The 14,319-nt window shown below is 43.4% G+C and overlaps 1 pseudogene; it reads left to right on the forward strand.

Annotated features, from left to right (window-relative positions):
• The first annotated feature begins 12,510 nt into the window (after window positions 1-12,510).
• Window positions 12,511-13,136, forward strand: LOC101996664 (annotated as a pseudogene).
• Window positions 13,137-14,319: the final 1,183 nt, after the last annotated feature.

Raw genomic sequence — 14,319 nt, forward strand, 5'->3', positions numbered from 1 at the left:
TTTAAATAAATACCATCTTATTAATCATAATTCCCAACTGGTGTGGCATTGCTTGTGACTTACGACTCCAGAGGGGACATTATGAGTTCAAACTTTTTACTTCAAAGGTTCTCAGTAAATAGAGTTAGATATTTAGAACAGCTATCCCCTCTCTCTCTCTCTCTCTCTCTCTCTCTCTCTCCTTTTTATGTCTGTGCGGCAAATATGTGGAGGCTAAGAGGCCATCAAACATCTTTTCCCCTTTGTTTGAAACAGGATCTCTTGCTGGCTGGCCAGGATGTTCCACAAATACGCCAGGGATTTGCCTGTCTCTACCTTTCATTCAGCTGTCTTGGTGACTGCACATACTTGCCCCGTGTATGTTTTTTTTTTTTTTAAATCAGTTCTGGAATCAGAACTTAGTTTCTTATATATGCATGGCAAGTTCCTTACCAACTAAGCCAGTTCCCCCAACCTATAGCAGTTATATTTAAAGACACTAATATCTCTACAATGTCATATGATTTTTTATTTTTCCAGACATCAAGACACTATTGCCTTATTTTATTCTGGGTGCTTTAGTTGTATTATTGATCTGGATTCTGTTTGGGTAGCTAGGTCTACTGTCAAATGACCAGTATGGCAGGTTCTACTGAGACCTATGAGCTCTCTGACCTTTAGATATTTGTAATCTAGAAATAGAACTAGTCATGCACTTATAGCCCATGTATGCTGGTCTCAATATGTTCTCCAGAACTCATGTTCACATGGACCCTTACAATGCCACTATGTCCAGAAAGAGAGTTTGCAGATTTCATTAGTCAAGGAGCTTGAGATTGCTCTGGATTTAATGTGAAGCTGTAATCCAAGACTAATGTCTGTGTAAGGTAAGGAAACATACAAAGAAGAAGGCAAGGAAAGATTCTGAGGCTAGAGTGATCCCTCTATGTGTCAAGAAATGCCATTGATTTCAAATAACAGCATGAAGCCAGGATCGACTCTCAAAGACTCAAGAAGAATTCAGTCTTGTTAACATTCTGGTTCTGATGACTGACTTCCTGAACCATGAGAAAGAAATCTTTTTAACCCATTCAGTTAGTGATATTTGGGCATGTCCACCTTGAAATGAATATACAATGTTGGTTGTAATACACACAATTGTGTGTTAGTTTCTCATCTCTATGACAAACATCTGCAAGAAACCATGGCAAGTCAGACATATGTGGAATGGAAGAATTGCAGAAGACTCAGTTCATTGTGGCGGGGAAGAGAGTATGGTAGAATACAACAGCTGGCAGTATAGTAGGCAGAAAGGAGGGAGGCAGGAGGAAGGGATAGAGAGATAGAGACAGAGAGAATGTATATATGACTTAGCTACCTTTTTCCCAACTTGGCTTCCTCCCTATTCTCCTTCTTAATTTATAATAACAGGTTTTTCCCTCTTAAGTAATCATCTCTGGAAATTATCTCGTGGATACACTCCAAGATATGCTTTATTAATGTTAGGAATACTTCCTAATGTGAGCTCTCTGCCAAAGCAAAATCCCAATCAAAACAAATCAAAACAACCCAAATTAAGAAATATCCAGGTTTAATGGGAGCTCTGTGCAGGTGATCCCTAGGGGGAACCAGGAAGCCACACAAATGCGACTACTGGGAGGAAGGAAAAGAGACCATGTGTTCTTCTTTTGGGAGTTCATTTAAATACTCTTGGGAGTGGTCCTGACTTCCCCGCTAGGGAGGGGTCAAGACCTGGTTTGCTGAGACGTGGAGTCCAGACCAATACAAACTCTCAGGCCTGGAGGCTGGGATAGATGCAAGGGGCTGGGGTTTACACTCCCAACATAACATTCCAGACTCTTTGGATATAGGGGTGACAGAAAATTGGAGTGATAATTATGACAAACCTTTAGGCTCTCTTTGGAAAAAGGGGCATAGACTCAAATCTGGCTACTTCCTGTGGGCACAGGGCAATATGGGGAAGGGGACAGCTAGGTGTCTTCATTCAGTGAAAGGTGTGGCTGTAGAGGCATCCCATGTACTGTCATCCTGGAGATGGCAGGCATCTGTTCCTTGGGGGAGGTGATAAGGCAGGTGTCTAAGAAAAAAATTGTTATCACCAAAGATGAGTGTGCCAGAATGAGCAGCAGATAGGCCCTTCATTGTGGCATCCTGGAAAACCGGAGGGTGGAAGGTCCTGTCTGCTGGACAGACTGAGTGTCTTGAGTAGGGGCCCGCTTGAACCTGGAGAGATGGTACCAGCATGGGTGTCCCAAGAGCTTGGCAGCCAAGGGGGTGGTGAGGATTACCATGTGAGGTCCTGTCCATCAAGGTTCGAGAGACCTAGGAATGAACTGTTTGAGGAGTACTCTGACCTCTGGGGAGAGTGGGGTAGGTTTAGGGGCATCAGGACCCAGTGGTATGGTGGCAGGAAGACAACTGCCAGCGTGTAAATGGAGAAGAGACCTTAAAATGGAGAGATAAGGTAGGTACCCCACCAGTGGAAAAGTTTGAACTGGGAGGTGATGGTTAAGGAAAAAAGGTTGCCGTAAAGCAACTCACAAGGGCTCAGGCCGATAGGGGAACGTGGGGTGGCCCCGAGGCAAGTCAGGGCAATGGGGAGAAGAGAGGGCCAAGATAACCTGAGTTTAATGGAGAGTTTGGTTAGTTGTTGTTTGATGAGTCCCATCGTCCAGGAAATGTTGAGAGCTTCTGACAAGAGCTTCATGACCCTGAGCCACCACATCTGTTGTTTCCCTGGAGACTGGAAACGCTTCTATCCATCCTGTAAAAACATCCACAGGTGTTAACAGATAACAGAATTTTTTATGAATAGGCATATGAGTGAAATCAACCTGCCAATCTTCGCCCGGTTGGTGTCCGCGAAGCTGATGCAGAGACTGACGTATGTAGAGAGCCCCTTGTGGGTTGTCCTGGGCACACATCCGGCGGGAGGAATAAGCCTGTAAAATATGATCTCAGAGATGGGTGGGGTCAAAAAGGGCTCCAGGAAGCAGAACAAAGCTTTGGGGAAGTGGCTAAGTATATCTCCACCCAGTGAAGGTGCTGGGCAAGCAGGTATCACTAAGAAAGAATGAGAGAAAAAAATTGTCCTGCAAGAATGCAAGGCACTGGCAAAGTTTTAAGTTGGGAGGAATGGGTCCCATCTACCCCCATAGCTGAAATTGGTGAGGGAAACTTAAGGCCAGAGTGAGAATATTTACCTGCTACCTGCAGCTTCACCTTAGGCTTGGATAGGGTTACTATTAAACCAAGTCTGGGCAGTGTCAAAGAAGGCTGAGAAGTTTAAAGGCTGGCACAGTTTCACTTGCCGGTGTTGGTGAGACCGGACCTCTGTGGCTTGGCATAGAGGACAAGCCCGCACGGGGCATTGTGATTTCCAGTGTCCAGGTTGCTGGCAGATAGGGCATCACCTTGAAGGAGACAGTGCAATATCGTGCCATGTGACCATTTAAGGACACACTTGAAACAGTTTGTGAGGCTGACTTAGGCTGGGCTCTATCAAGATAGAGCCTTGTGGTTGGCTTCCCTTGTTCCCATTCCTAGGACTTTAGGGCAGCTGCTAAGGCCTGGGCCTACAGATTGTTGTAGCTTTGTCTGTCGGGAAGACTCAGCTTATTTCTCTTGGGCATTAAAAACTTTAAAGGCCATTTTTCACCAATTTCCGTATAGGGGTTTGGGGACCTCCTCAACCTTTCTTAACTCTTTCCTAATATCTGGTACTGACTAAGAGGTAAAATGGATAAGCAGAAGGATTAGTAGAAAAGGAACCTAGCCGGTTTTCTGTCTGAGAGAGATTTGGAAGAGAAAAGGGAACATGGAGAAAATTAGGAGGGGCTAGCCCTGTGCACAGAGGGGGTCCAAGGGTAGGGAGTTGAGGTAAGAGAGGGAGGGGAAGTTGGGTTAGGTGGAAGTTGACCTTGAACCAAGGGAGGGGGTAGGGTAGTGTGGGCTTGAGGGAGTGGGGGAGGGGCCAGGTTCTCTGGCAGCAGCAAGGTGCTGTGAGACACTGGCTACTAAGGTAGGAGGGCAGAGCGCAGATCCCAAAACCATGGACATATGTAAGCTTGGTCTATTTGTCCTTATGGTGACAAAAATTTTCTAGGTCCCGGAGGATGGTAAGCTCAAGGCTTCCCTCTGGTGGCCAACACGTCCCATTGTCAAGGTCGTATTGAGGCCAAATCTTAGAGCATAGGGAAATTTGAGTTTCAGGACAAATTGTGTTGGTCAAGCCCAGTTTAAAGAGATTTTTTTCAGAGGCATCATCCAAGGGGAGAGAGCAGATCTGGTTTGAACTGCAAGTACACATTTTAGAGTCTATGCCCAACCACGTGACCTAAGTCCACTCCAGCGTGTCTGCCAAAATGGCTCTTAGGTCCAATGGGGCCTTGGAAATCAAATGCCTGGTGTCCCCAAACAAACAGATTTCCACCTCAGCCAAGGCTAGCCCCACCAGTCTGACCAGCAGCTGCTGGGACTCGAACCCCTGGCACAGACCGTGACTTCAACAGGAATTCAAAAAAGGACAAAAATAAGTATGAATGGGTCCCCCAAAAACCCTATAGCATAGACAAGAAAAGGGACTCACCAAGAGGCAGCTGCTGTTGCCTAGGAGCTGATTTTAGCATGGCGTGGAGAACTCAGATTGTAGACTAGTGAGCTCTCAACACAGGGCCTGCCACATGGAAAGGGCCTGCCACATGGAAAGGGCCTGCCCTAGCTCGATGGGACCTGCAAGATGTTAGAAATATTTTCCTAACATGAGCGCTCTACCAATGCAAAATCCCAATCAAGACTAATCAAAACAAGCCAAATTAATGCGCTCTCGGGTGATCCTGAGGGGGAACCAGGAAGCTACACAAATGCAACCACTGGGAGGAAGAAAAAGAGACCAAGTGTTCCTCTTTTGGGAATTCATTTAAATTCTCTTGGGAGTGGTCCTGACCTCTCACCCAGGGAGGGGTCAGGACCTGGCCTGCTGGGATTTGGAGTCCAGTCCAATACAAACTCTCAGGCCTGGAGGTTGGGATAGATGCAAGGGATCTACACTCCCAACTTAACAAACCTACAGGTGATTGCCAATCCAATAAAGCCGATGATCTACATTAGCTAGCACACCCTCTGAGAGCAAGCAGTGGTGGACAAAGAGGAAGTCTGAATATGAGGGAGGCAGAGGGTAGAGGGTTCTCGGGAACACATTCTCTGGTTTGTGCTTAGCTACATGCATATATTTTCTTAAGGGAGAATTGAAGAACTAAAGTTAACTGCAAGCTTTTTATATATGTTCTTCTGTGGTTTGATTTATCATGTTTTACAGTAATGCTTTATGTTTTCAAGATCATAAAATTTTTTGAATCTTTTGCTCAATTTTGTGCTTTAGTTTATTACACTGGATTGTTTCCAATATATTAAGTAATGAGTACAATTTTATGTCAAAAGGAAAGAATACAGTGAAATAAGAAAACTAATATTTCATTCTAATTCTACTCTGAAGACATAATCATGTGAACAATCTTCCCAGATTGTGTATGCAAACAAACATCGTATATGGGTCCTGCTAGTCCCTTTGTTTAAAATGGATTATGCCAGAAACAATATTAGTTTTTCTAGAATTAGTATTAAAAACACATTATGTAACACACTCCAGTCTCAACAAAGAAATGTAATTCTTCATGTATACTTATTTACTCGAAGAAACAAGAGTATCAGCCAGAACAAAATTTCAGTGGGAATGTAAACCTATATTTGCACAATATTTTCTTAAAATGTGTGGCTTCAGGTTTACTATCATGGAAGTTCTGCTGGAAGTCTTTGAAAAAAGGAGGGTGAAGACAAATCAAAACCATATTTTCTTTACTCCTGAGTACCTCCTTTGCAGCGGGCAATGGTCCTCATGCTGGCAAAGTAAAACACTATTGCCCAGATGTCCCAGATGTCTAAAGATATTTCCATACATTCAATGCTGCTGTGGATTTACTAATTAAGACAGTCCTTTACACTCCTCAAGGGACTTATCCTTGTATATTTGCTAGTGTCAGAGAGATTAGGATTGGGAGTGGACAAAATAGAGCATGGAACAATTTTTTTTGCCCATTTTTGGTGGCCAGAAGCTCACTTGTGGGTGGTGTAGCTAGAAGCTGGGATGTTGAGGTCCAAGGAAGCCTAAGTGCTAAGTCCTTCTACAAGGAGCAAAGAAGCCTTTCCATCCCACTAAGACCCTCTATGTGGCCCTTCTTAGGACAGTTTGAACTTCTTTGAATTCACCTTGATAACTGAATTATGAGTCACTGAAAGTGGAAGCTCTTCTGTTTTGTAAGAGCTATGTCTGACAAGTGCCAATTCTGCATTCTCTAGCTCAGAACTCAAAGCTGGTGAGATCCCCAGGGGTGGAGAGAGAAATTTGGTCTTGATATTACGAGCATTATGAGTCTTGTCTTGGGTTCCTACTGCTGTGTTAAAACATCATCACCAAGGACAGAAGAGTTTATTACAGCTTTACAACTCTCAGGCCACATTCTGTTACTGAGGGATGTTCAGGAGCTCAAGCAGGGCAGAACCCTTGATCCAGGAACCGAAACAGAAGCTACAGAGGAGCTATGGTGTAGCCAAGCTGCTTCCTGTCTTGTTCCTCATGACTTCCTCAGTTTGCTTTCTCATGTAACTCAGGACTACAGCCCAAGGATGGCATCACACATGTAATGGCCTGAGCCCTCTCACATCAATCACTAATTAAGAAAATTCACCCACAGACTTGCCTGCAGGCCAGTTTGGTGGGGTATTTTATAAACTGGTGTTTTCTTTTCGAAAATGACTTCAGATTGTGCCAATTTACCAAAACACTACTCCACACACAGTGTGTAAGAAGACATGAGTTATGGTTGAGAGCCATTTCTGCAAGGAAACGTCTACCAACAACAAGTATTAATGATTCAATTTATTTAGCGTGGGGCTGGGAAAAATCATTCCCATTTGTACTAATATTTGTAGAATTTTTGTTTCTGTCAGGAAGCAATTTCAGAGAACCTCAGGGTGACTTCTAAGATGGGAGATGGGGTAGCTTTTAAGATTTGGATGTGGCTCTTCCAAAATTCTGCTGGTGCCAATGTTAAATATGGTGCTATTAAAAGTTTTCATACTACAAAGGGTTCTCCTTCATGTTTGAACAGGCTCATTGAGTTCATAAAGGTTTCCATTTGCTTCTTGCTGACGTGAACAAACGGGGAACTCAGGGTTTGTTTATAATTGTCGGCAGTCTCTTTGGAGAAAAGTCTTGTGACTTCAGCATTGTTAGTCACATTTGATTTTCACTGGGAATCATTGAAAACAACATGGCGGGGACTGGAAAGAACGTGACTTGCCAGTTCCCACAAATGGGCCTCCATTCAGGCAGGCCTTTAAGGAGCTCACCAAGCTCCCAGTTCAGTTTTCTCTGCCAAACACCAAATACTGTCCAGAGGGCTAACTGTTTCTGGAAAAACACAGAGCTAGAACAACTGCCTGTGAATCAGCCAAAACAAGAAAGTGGTCAGAACCACTATTTTTAGTCACTACTTTGCAGATTATGCAATTATTTTGTGAATTTTAACACTTGCATATTTTTATTTTAATTGGTTTCTAGGCATTGGAATTATTTTGTTTTCTTTTGGCTGACTGTGTTTCTTTGGCACTGCTTTTGTTGTCTTCTTTCCAGGAAAAAATGTGTTAATTCATTAAGGATTTCACTCAATGTCTTTTGGCACTGCTTTTGTTGACTTCTTTCCAGGAAAAAATGTGTTAATTCATTAAGGATTTCACTCAATGTCTTTTGATGATATTCACTCCTCTTCCTAGACTCCCACCCTCAGCTCCCTATCCACCCAAGTTTGAATCTTTCTCTTTTTATTGTTCCACAACAAATCCAGTGTCTATTGCCAGACTAATATTCGTGGGAGTGGGGGGGGGGAAGACAACCCACCAGATCTTACATCATTTAAGAAAACTGACTCTCATTGCATCTTTTAAATGTCAATAATTCCCCAGCTAGGAGTGGGGTGTCAGGTCTACTTCCATCCTCCATGTGAGGATTTTGCTTGGCTTGTGCATGTGCAAATCTTGTGCATGGCGTCATGATGACTGTGAATTCACAGCTTCTGCCATGTCTTGTTTGGAAAACAGTTTTTCTGAGGTCATTCACTGCCTCTGGATTTTTTTTAATACTTCAAGTTTCCCCTGAATACTATATAGAAAGAGAAGTATAAAATCACATAGTATAAAAAAAAACAATTCTGAATAAAGGAATCAAATGTTTAGCTATATGCAGTTTAGGAGAAAGATCAAAAGGTGTTCCACAGTGCAGGATGAGCAGGTTTCTCACTGCTGCTATTTTGGAAAGGTACTGTCTATCGTGGTAGGGTAAACATAATGGCGGCGGAACAAGGCTACTTGTTCATATCTCTATGGGTCAGACACTGAAGGTCCGAGGACTGATGCTGGTTGAGGGTTCTGGCTCTCTGTCAAAGCCTGCCCACACCTCCCAACCCCTGCCCAGTGACCCGCATCCTCCAGGTAGACAAAGCCTACTTCCTGAAGGTCCCCCAGTCTTCTAAAGCAGCACCACCATCTCTGCACAAGGATGCAAACACATGAATTTATATCAGTATTTCACATGACAATAACCAACAAATTAGTTGTTTCAATTCATGCGATTTCTACTAATTTTCCCTTTTTATGTGACCTAATTTGTGTGTTCATTAATATCATAATTTCCTAGAATATTTTGAGCAAATATAGTTTGAACTTTTTATAGAGTTGGCCAATGTCTATGTTAAAAAAATAGCCATGTGTTGATTACAACTTCAATATACTTGATGAAAATGCAAATAAGTTTAAATGAAATTAGATGTTTAGTTCCTCAACCCACTAGTTTACTGTTCAATACTTCTATATGACACCATTTATGACCGGCATCCCCATAACAGAAATTTCTGTCTGAAGTAAAGATTTTACTACACAATTTATGGGACAACAGACCTTGGAGGAGAGAGGTTCGGTGTCAGTAGTCACAGCTTCAATCACGTTGGCTGTGTTGTCTCCAGATGGAGAGTTTCACTACTATTTATCTTCCCCTTGCTGATTTCTGGTTGGATTATTCTGTGGTCTGAAGTGAAAATCATATAATATGTGTTATTTTAATTTGCTAGTATCTGTTTTATAATACAGAATATGATCTATCTAGGTTAATTAAAATGCATACAAACTTGAGAAGAAGGGTAATTCTTAGGATAAAGCTGTCAAGTGTATTAGAGTTGTCAATTATAATCATTACATTGAGGGCAGTTTTAATTTGACTTTATTTTTACTGCTCCTCTCTGAAACATTTATCTAAGTTTTTGTACTACTAATAAAAACTTAGGAGTCAAATATTGAGTGAAAACCAGATAGATCAAGAAAGGAGAGGAGGAACAATCAGTTGACCCTCTCTCTGAACTTTCTTCACCCCCCCCACCTACTAGTTTCTGTGACTCTATCATATCCTGGGTCCTCCAAAATCTTTGTGCTTAATTCTGATCATCTAGTCATTAACTCTGCCCCCTGATAAAAGTTAACTTTATTAACAGTCTTGGGGTGTCACAGTGTGATCAGATATTCCAAAACACACCTCTTTCATTTGTGCTTGCTGTGTTGCTCTCTCCCTGCTCTATCATATTGCCTGTGTGGCATTTAGAGGACAACCTGCAAGAATTAGGTATCGCCTCCTACCATATGGGTTCTGGGAACTGAACTCAGGTAGTCAGGTTTGACCAAAAAACAAACAAACACAAACAAACACTCTTACTAAGAGTATCTGCGGTTCTTTAAGAACACCCAGGTTCAGTTCCCAGAACCTACCTGTGGTTCACAATAATCTGTAACTCTAGTCCTGAGATATCTGACAGCCCTCTCTCTTCTCCCAGGTATGATGTAACACATAGGCCAGACGCATAAAATACATACACATAAAATAACTAAGTTAACTAAAATGTAAAAGAAATCATACAATCTTAACTTGAATGCACATTATCCTTTGGCAACTGACAGTTTGATTCCTCTCCAAACCTTTGGGCCTTTCTAGTGCTCTCTTTGTATCTCATCAATGGTGTTTACATACTCTCAGGTCTCTTCCCTAGGTCCCTAGATCATCTATCCCAAGTTTGATCTAAATTACAAATCTGATCATGGATCTTTCAAAAATTCAAAAAGCATTGTGTGGGGTCAGAAACTACTCATAATTTGGATTGTGCCCACTTCTTTATCTTCATTTCCATAAGGACCACCTATGCCTTTTGTGTGGCCCATGTTCCCTTTAGGAAGCTTTCTTTCACTGTCCATTGTATCTGTTCCATTTTGATGCCCCTTCTCCAAGGTGCCATGATGACCTCCATCTCAGTGATAACACTGAAGTTGTCTCTTTTATCTCTCTATCACCATTTGAGAGCAGGAAATGATCGCAACTACATGCTTGTGTTCATGCTCAGAGAGCAGTGCCAATGAATTATGTTCAGTCTTCTTATAAAAAAGACAAATGAGCACAAATGTTTGCTTTAAAAACACATGAGCCGAAGGATACCAACAGAGGACAGACACAGCTTAGCCAACTCCAACTCTGAAAATTATGGCATGGAAGACATCCTCTGTGATATGAGGTAGTAGACACCTTTAAAACAGTCAGGGATGACTTCTCTAAAATACCATTTAAGGTATGTATTTGTCCAAGGTCACATACAAAGAGGAAGGCCCAGGAGAAGAAGTAGACGTGACAGCAGTGTGTGGTTCGTAGGAGATAGTCTGTAATGGGCATATAGTCTTCATTTCAGGTCCAACTGAGACCTGGGTTTGTTGCGGGAGGTCCTTCCGCTCCTCCAGCCTATAGCCGCTGAGATACCAGCCCATTGGGGCGTGGTCTCTCTCCCTTTAAAAAAGCAGCCACTTCTCTCTCCTCTCTCTCTTCACTTCCTGCTCTGCTGGCGACTAGACTCCCTTCCTGGTTGCGCAGAGGGCTGACGGTGATCTGTAAGTTTTTTCCCCTTTAAATAAATACCACCCTATTAATCATAATTCCAAAGTGCTGTGGCATTGTTTGTGACTTAAGCCTTCATGGGTTCACTGCCCTCAGCTCTACAACGGCCCTGTGTGTTCACTGTGATGCTAGGAGTGGACCTCAGAAGTACTGCTTGATCATCTGGTACAGATTTGATGACATGGAGACGGGGAAGACACTGTAAGGTGCTAGCATGAGGGAAAGTGACAGGTTGTTCAATGAGGAGGTGAAATTTTCCATCCTTCATGAAGCTCATTAAGCTCAGGAGGTAAATACCTCAAAATAGCTTCAGAAAGTCCCTGAAACTGACCAAAATCAAGAGACTTCTCCCTCCACAACTCCACAAAGCAATAAGGACTGCTGGGAAATCTCTCATTCAAGCTGAGTTACTTGGAAGCAGAGACCAGCGGAGCTGTGTGGAAAAGGCTTATACAAACTGAGCCACTGGAAAGGACACTCTGTAATCTGCTGAACTGCCTGAATACTTACCAGTGTGCCCCAAGTTTCCAGTTTTTGTGAGCTGTCACCCACACTGGCTGAGCTTTGGTCTTTGACTCACCTCTGATTCTGTAAGTAACCTCTTACCAACTGTCCTGAGTTACTACTGCTATGATGAACATAACGACCATAAACAAATTGGGGAGCAAAGACTTCATTTGACTCATGCCTCCACATGGTAGTCCATCACTAAAGGAAGTCAGGGCAGGAGCTCAAGTAGAGATGGAACCTGGAGGCAAGAGCTGATACATAGGCTTTGGAGGGGTGATGCTTAGTAATTTGCTCCCAGTGACCTCTTCATCTGACTCTCTTATAAAACACAGGACTACAGGCTTGCCTTCCTGATATTATGGAGGCATTTTCTTGAAGTTCCCTATTAAGTTGGGAGCAGGCCCCAGACACTCGGAGCAATCCCAGCCCCCAGGCCTGAGAGTTATATTGGTCTGGACTCCAAATCCCAGCAGGCCAAGTCCTGACCTTTTCCTGGTGGGGAGGTCAGGACCACTCCCACAGTATTTAAATGGACTCCCAAAGAAGAATACTTGGTCTCTTTTCCTTCCTCCTGGTGGTGGCATTCATGGCCACTCGGTGCTACCAGAGAGTACAGAACTCCCATTTAACCTGGATAATTCTTAATTTGGCTTGTTTTGATTTGGCTTGATTGGGATTTTGCATCAGCAGAGAGCTCTCGTTAGAAAAATATTTCTAACATTCCCCACACTCCAATAATCTAGCTGTGTCATGTTGACATAAAACTAGCGAAAAAAAACCAATATTTCTGTACGTATCTCCAATAAAACTCATTGCTTCAGGCAGCAGCCCTCAGAGATCCCGTGGATCTGTGTCTTGCTTCAACAGTGTTTGGACGGAACAGACCGGGGCCTCCCTTTGTTAGCTTCCACCGCTCCTCATCTGCAGCCACAGCCTCCAGGACCATTACCTCGCCACCTTCAGCTCCCAGGACCAGCCAGCACCGTCTCTTTGCGGGTAGCTCCAGACTGCATCTCAACCATGACCTCCCAGATTCGTCAGAATTATCCCACCGAAGTGGAGGCTGCCATGAATGGCCTGGTCAACCTGCACCTGCGGGCCTCCTACACCTACCTCTCGACCGGGATGACATGGCTCTGGAGAGTGTAGGCCACTTTTTCCGCGAATTGGCCGAGGAGAAGCGCGAGGGCGCCGAGCATCTCCTCAAGTTGCAGAATGATCAGAGAGGCCGTGCACTCTTTCAGGATGTGCAGAAGCCATCTCAAGATGAGTGGGCTAAAACCCAGGAGGCCATGGAAGCTGCCCTGGCCTTGGAGAAGAACTTGAACCAGGCCCTCTTGGATCTTCATTCCCTGGGCTCTGCCTGCACAGATCCTCATCTCTGTGACTTCCTTGAAAACCACTTCCTGGATAAGGAGGTGAAGGTCATCAAGAAGATGGGCAACCACCTTACCAACCTCCACAGGTTGGCTACTGGGCCCCAGGAATCTCTGGGCGAGTACCTCTTTAAGCGGCTCACTCTCAAGCATGACTAGGAGGCCTCTCCTTCCAAGGGGCTCCCACCTCTGCTCTGCACCAGCCCGCCTCAGGACCTTCACTCTACACCCTAACCTCTTAAGAAGCCACTAGGCAGCTTTATAACACGCTGGAGCCCCTCTCAAGTCTTGGACCAAGTAAAAATAGACTTTGATTTTTAGATCCTATAAGCAGTAGGAACTCCATTTTGTCTCTGTCTGCCATTCTTCCCTGAGCTGCTACCCACAATTTCCTGAGGCTGGGCAGCAGCCCCTCTCCCTAAACCCTCACAGAGGTGTAAGCCACAAACGTTCCACCCCCTTCTGATTGGTAGTTCCAGAGCCAATCTGAATCACCTAACTACAGAACTCCCTAAAAGGCTGAAAGAGTGTCACCGTGGAAAGTTCCCAAACTCTTCTTTTCCTATTACATTATAACTGAATGGGACTCTGGAACTGTCTTTTTGTGGTTTTCCCCTTTAAAACTGGCTGCTGCCCCTGCATCAGGACCCAGTCTGGAGTTTGAACCCTGTCACCTCCTTGATACCATTTTTTCTAAATACATTTTTGGCTTACTTGAACCAGGTCTTCTGTGGTGGATTATTCCCAGATTCTCTGACTCTAACATGACATCACATGCTCTGAAGGCTGGAAAAGACAAGTCTCAGAGGCCTGGAAATGAGACTTTCTAAGCTCATAATGGTCTTCCAAATAGGAGCACAATGCAGTACAAAGTGTTCAGATTTTCAGTGTTTCATACCAAAACAGATGAGCTAAAAATTAAGGGTAAAGGTTTGGTAAAGAAAGCTTGCATTACATTCTAAACATCTCATTTCCTGAAATATGTTTTCTTTAGGACAGCCAACAATCCAGTTAGTAATGAATCAAAATTAAAGCAAATCTTCAAATCCCTGTCAAAACATCAAACAAAAACACACACAAAACAAAGTACATAATTTTTTTGCAGTACAAACATGTTTATTCCTAGTTGTAAAGCTTTTTAAAGAGTTTGTGTGTTTTATGGCATTTGTATAGCATGTGTATATTTGTATAACAGTCAACATATCATCATGTGATCAGCTTTGAGGATGCAAGCCAAAAGCTAGGTTGCTAAGCAAAACAGTCCAGTATGTCCCAGCAATAGCTGCCATCCCTGGCTTTGCCTCTGGTTAATTTTCAAAGTTAAATTTCAACTTTCAAAGCTGTTCTTTCATACACATAAAACAAATGTAACACATAGCGACCTGGGAAAACAAACTA

The sequence above is a fragment of the Microtus ochrogaster genome, unplaced genomic scaffold (assembly GCF_000317375.1).
Source record: "Microtus ochrogaster isolate Prairie Vole_2 unplaced genomic scaffold, MicOch1.0 UNK39, whole genome shotgun sequence".
Lineage (NCBI taxonomy): Eukaryota > Metazoa > Chordata > Mammalia > Rodentia > Cricetidae > Microtus > Microtus ochrogaster.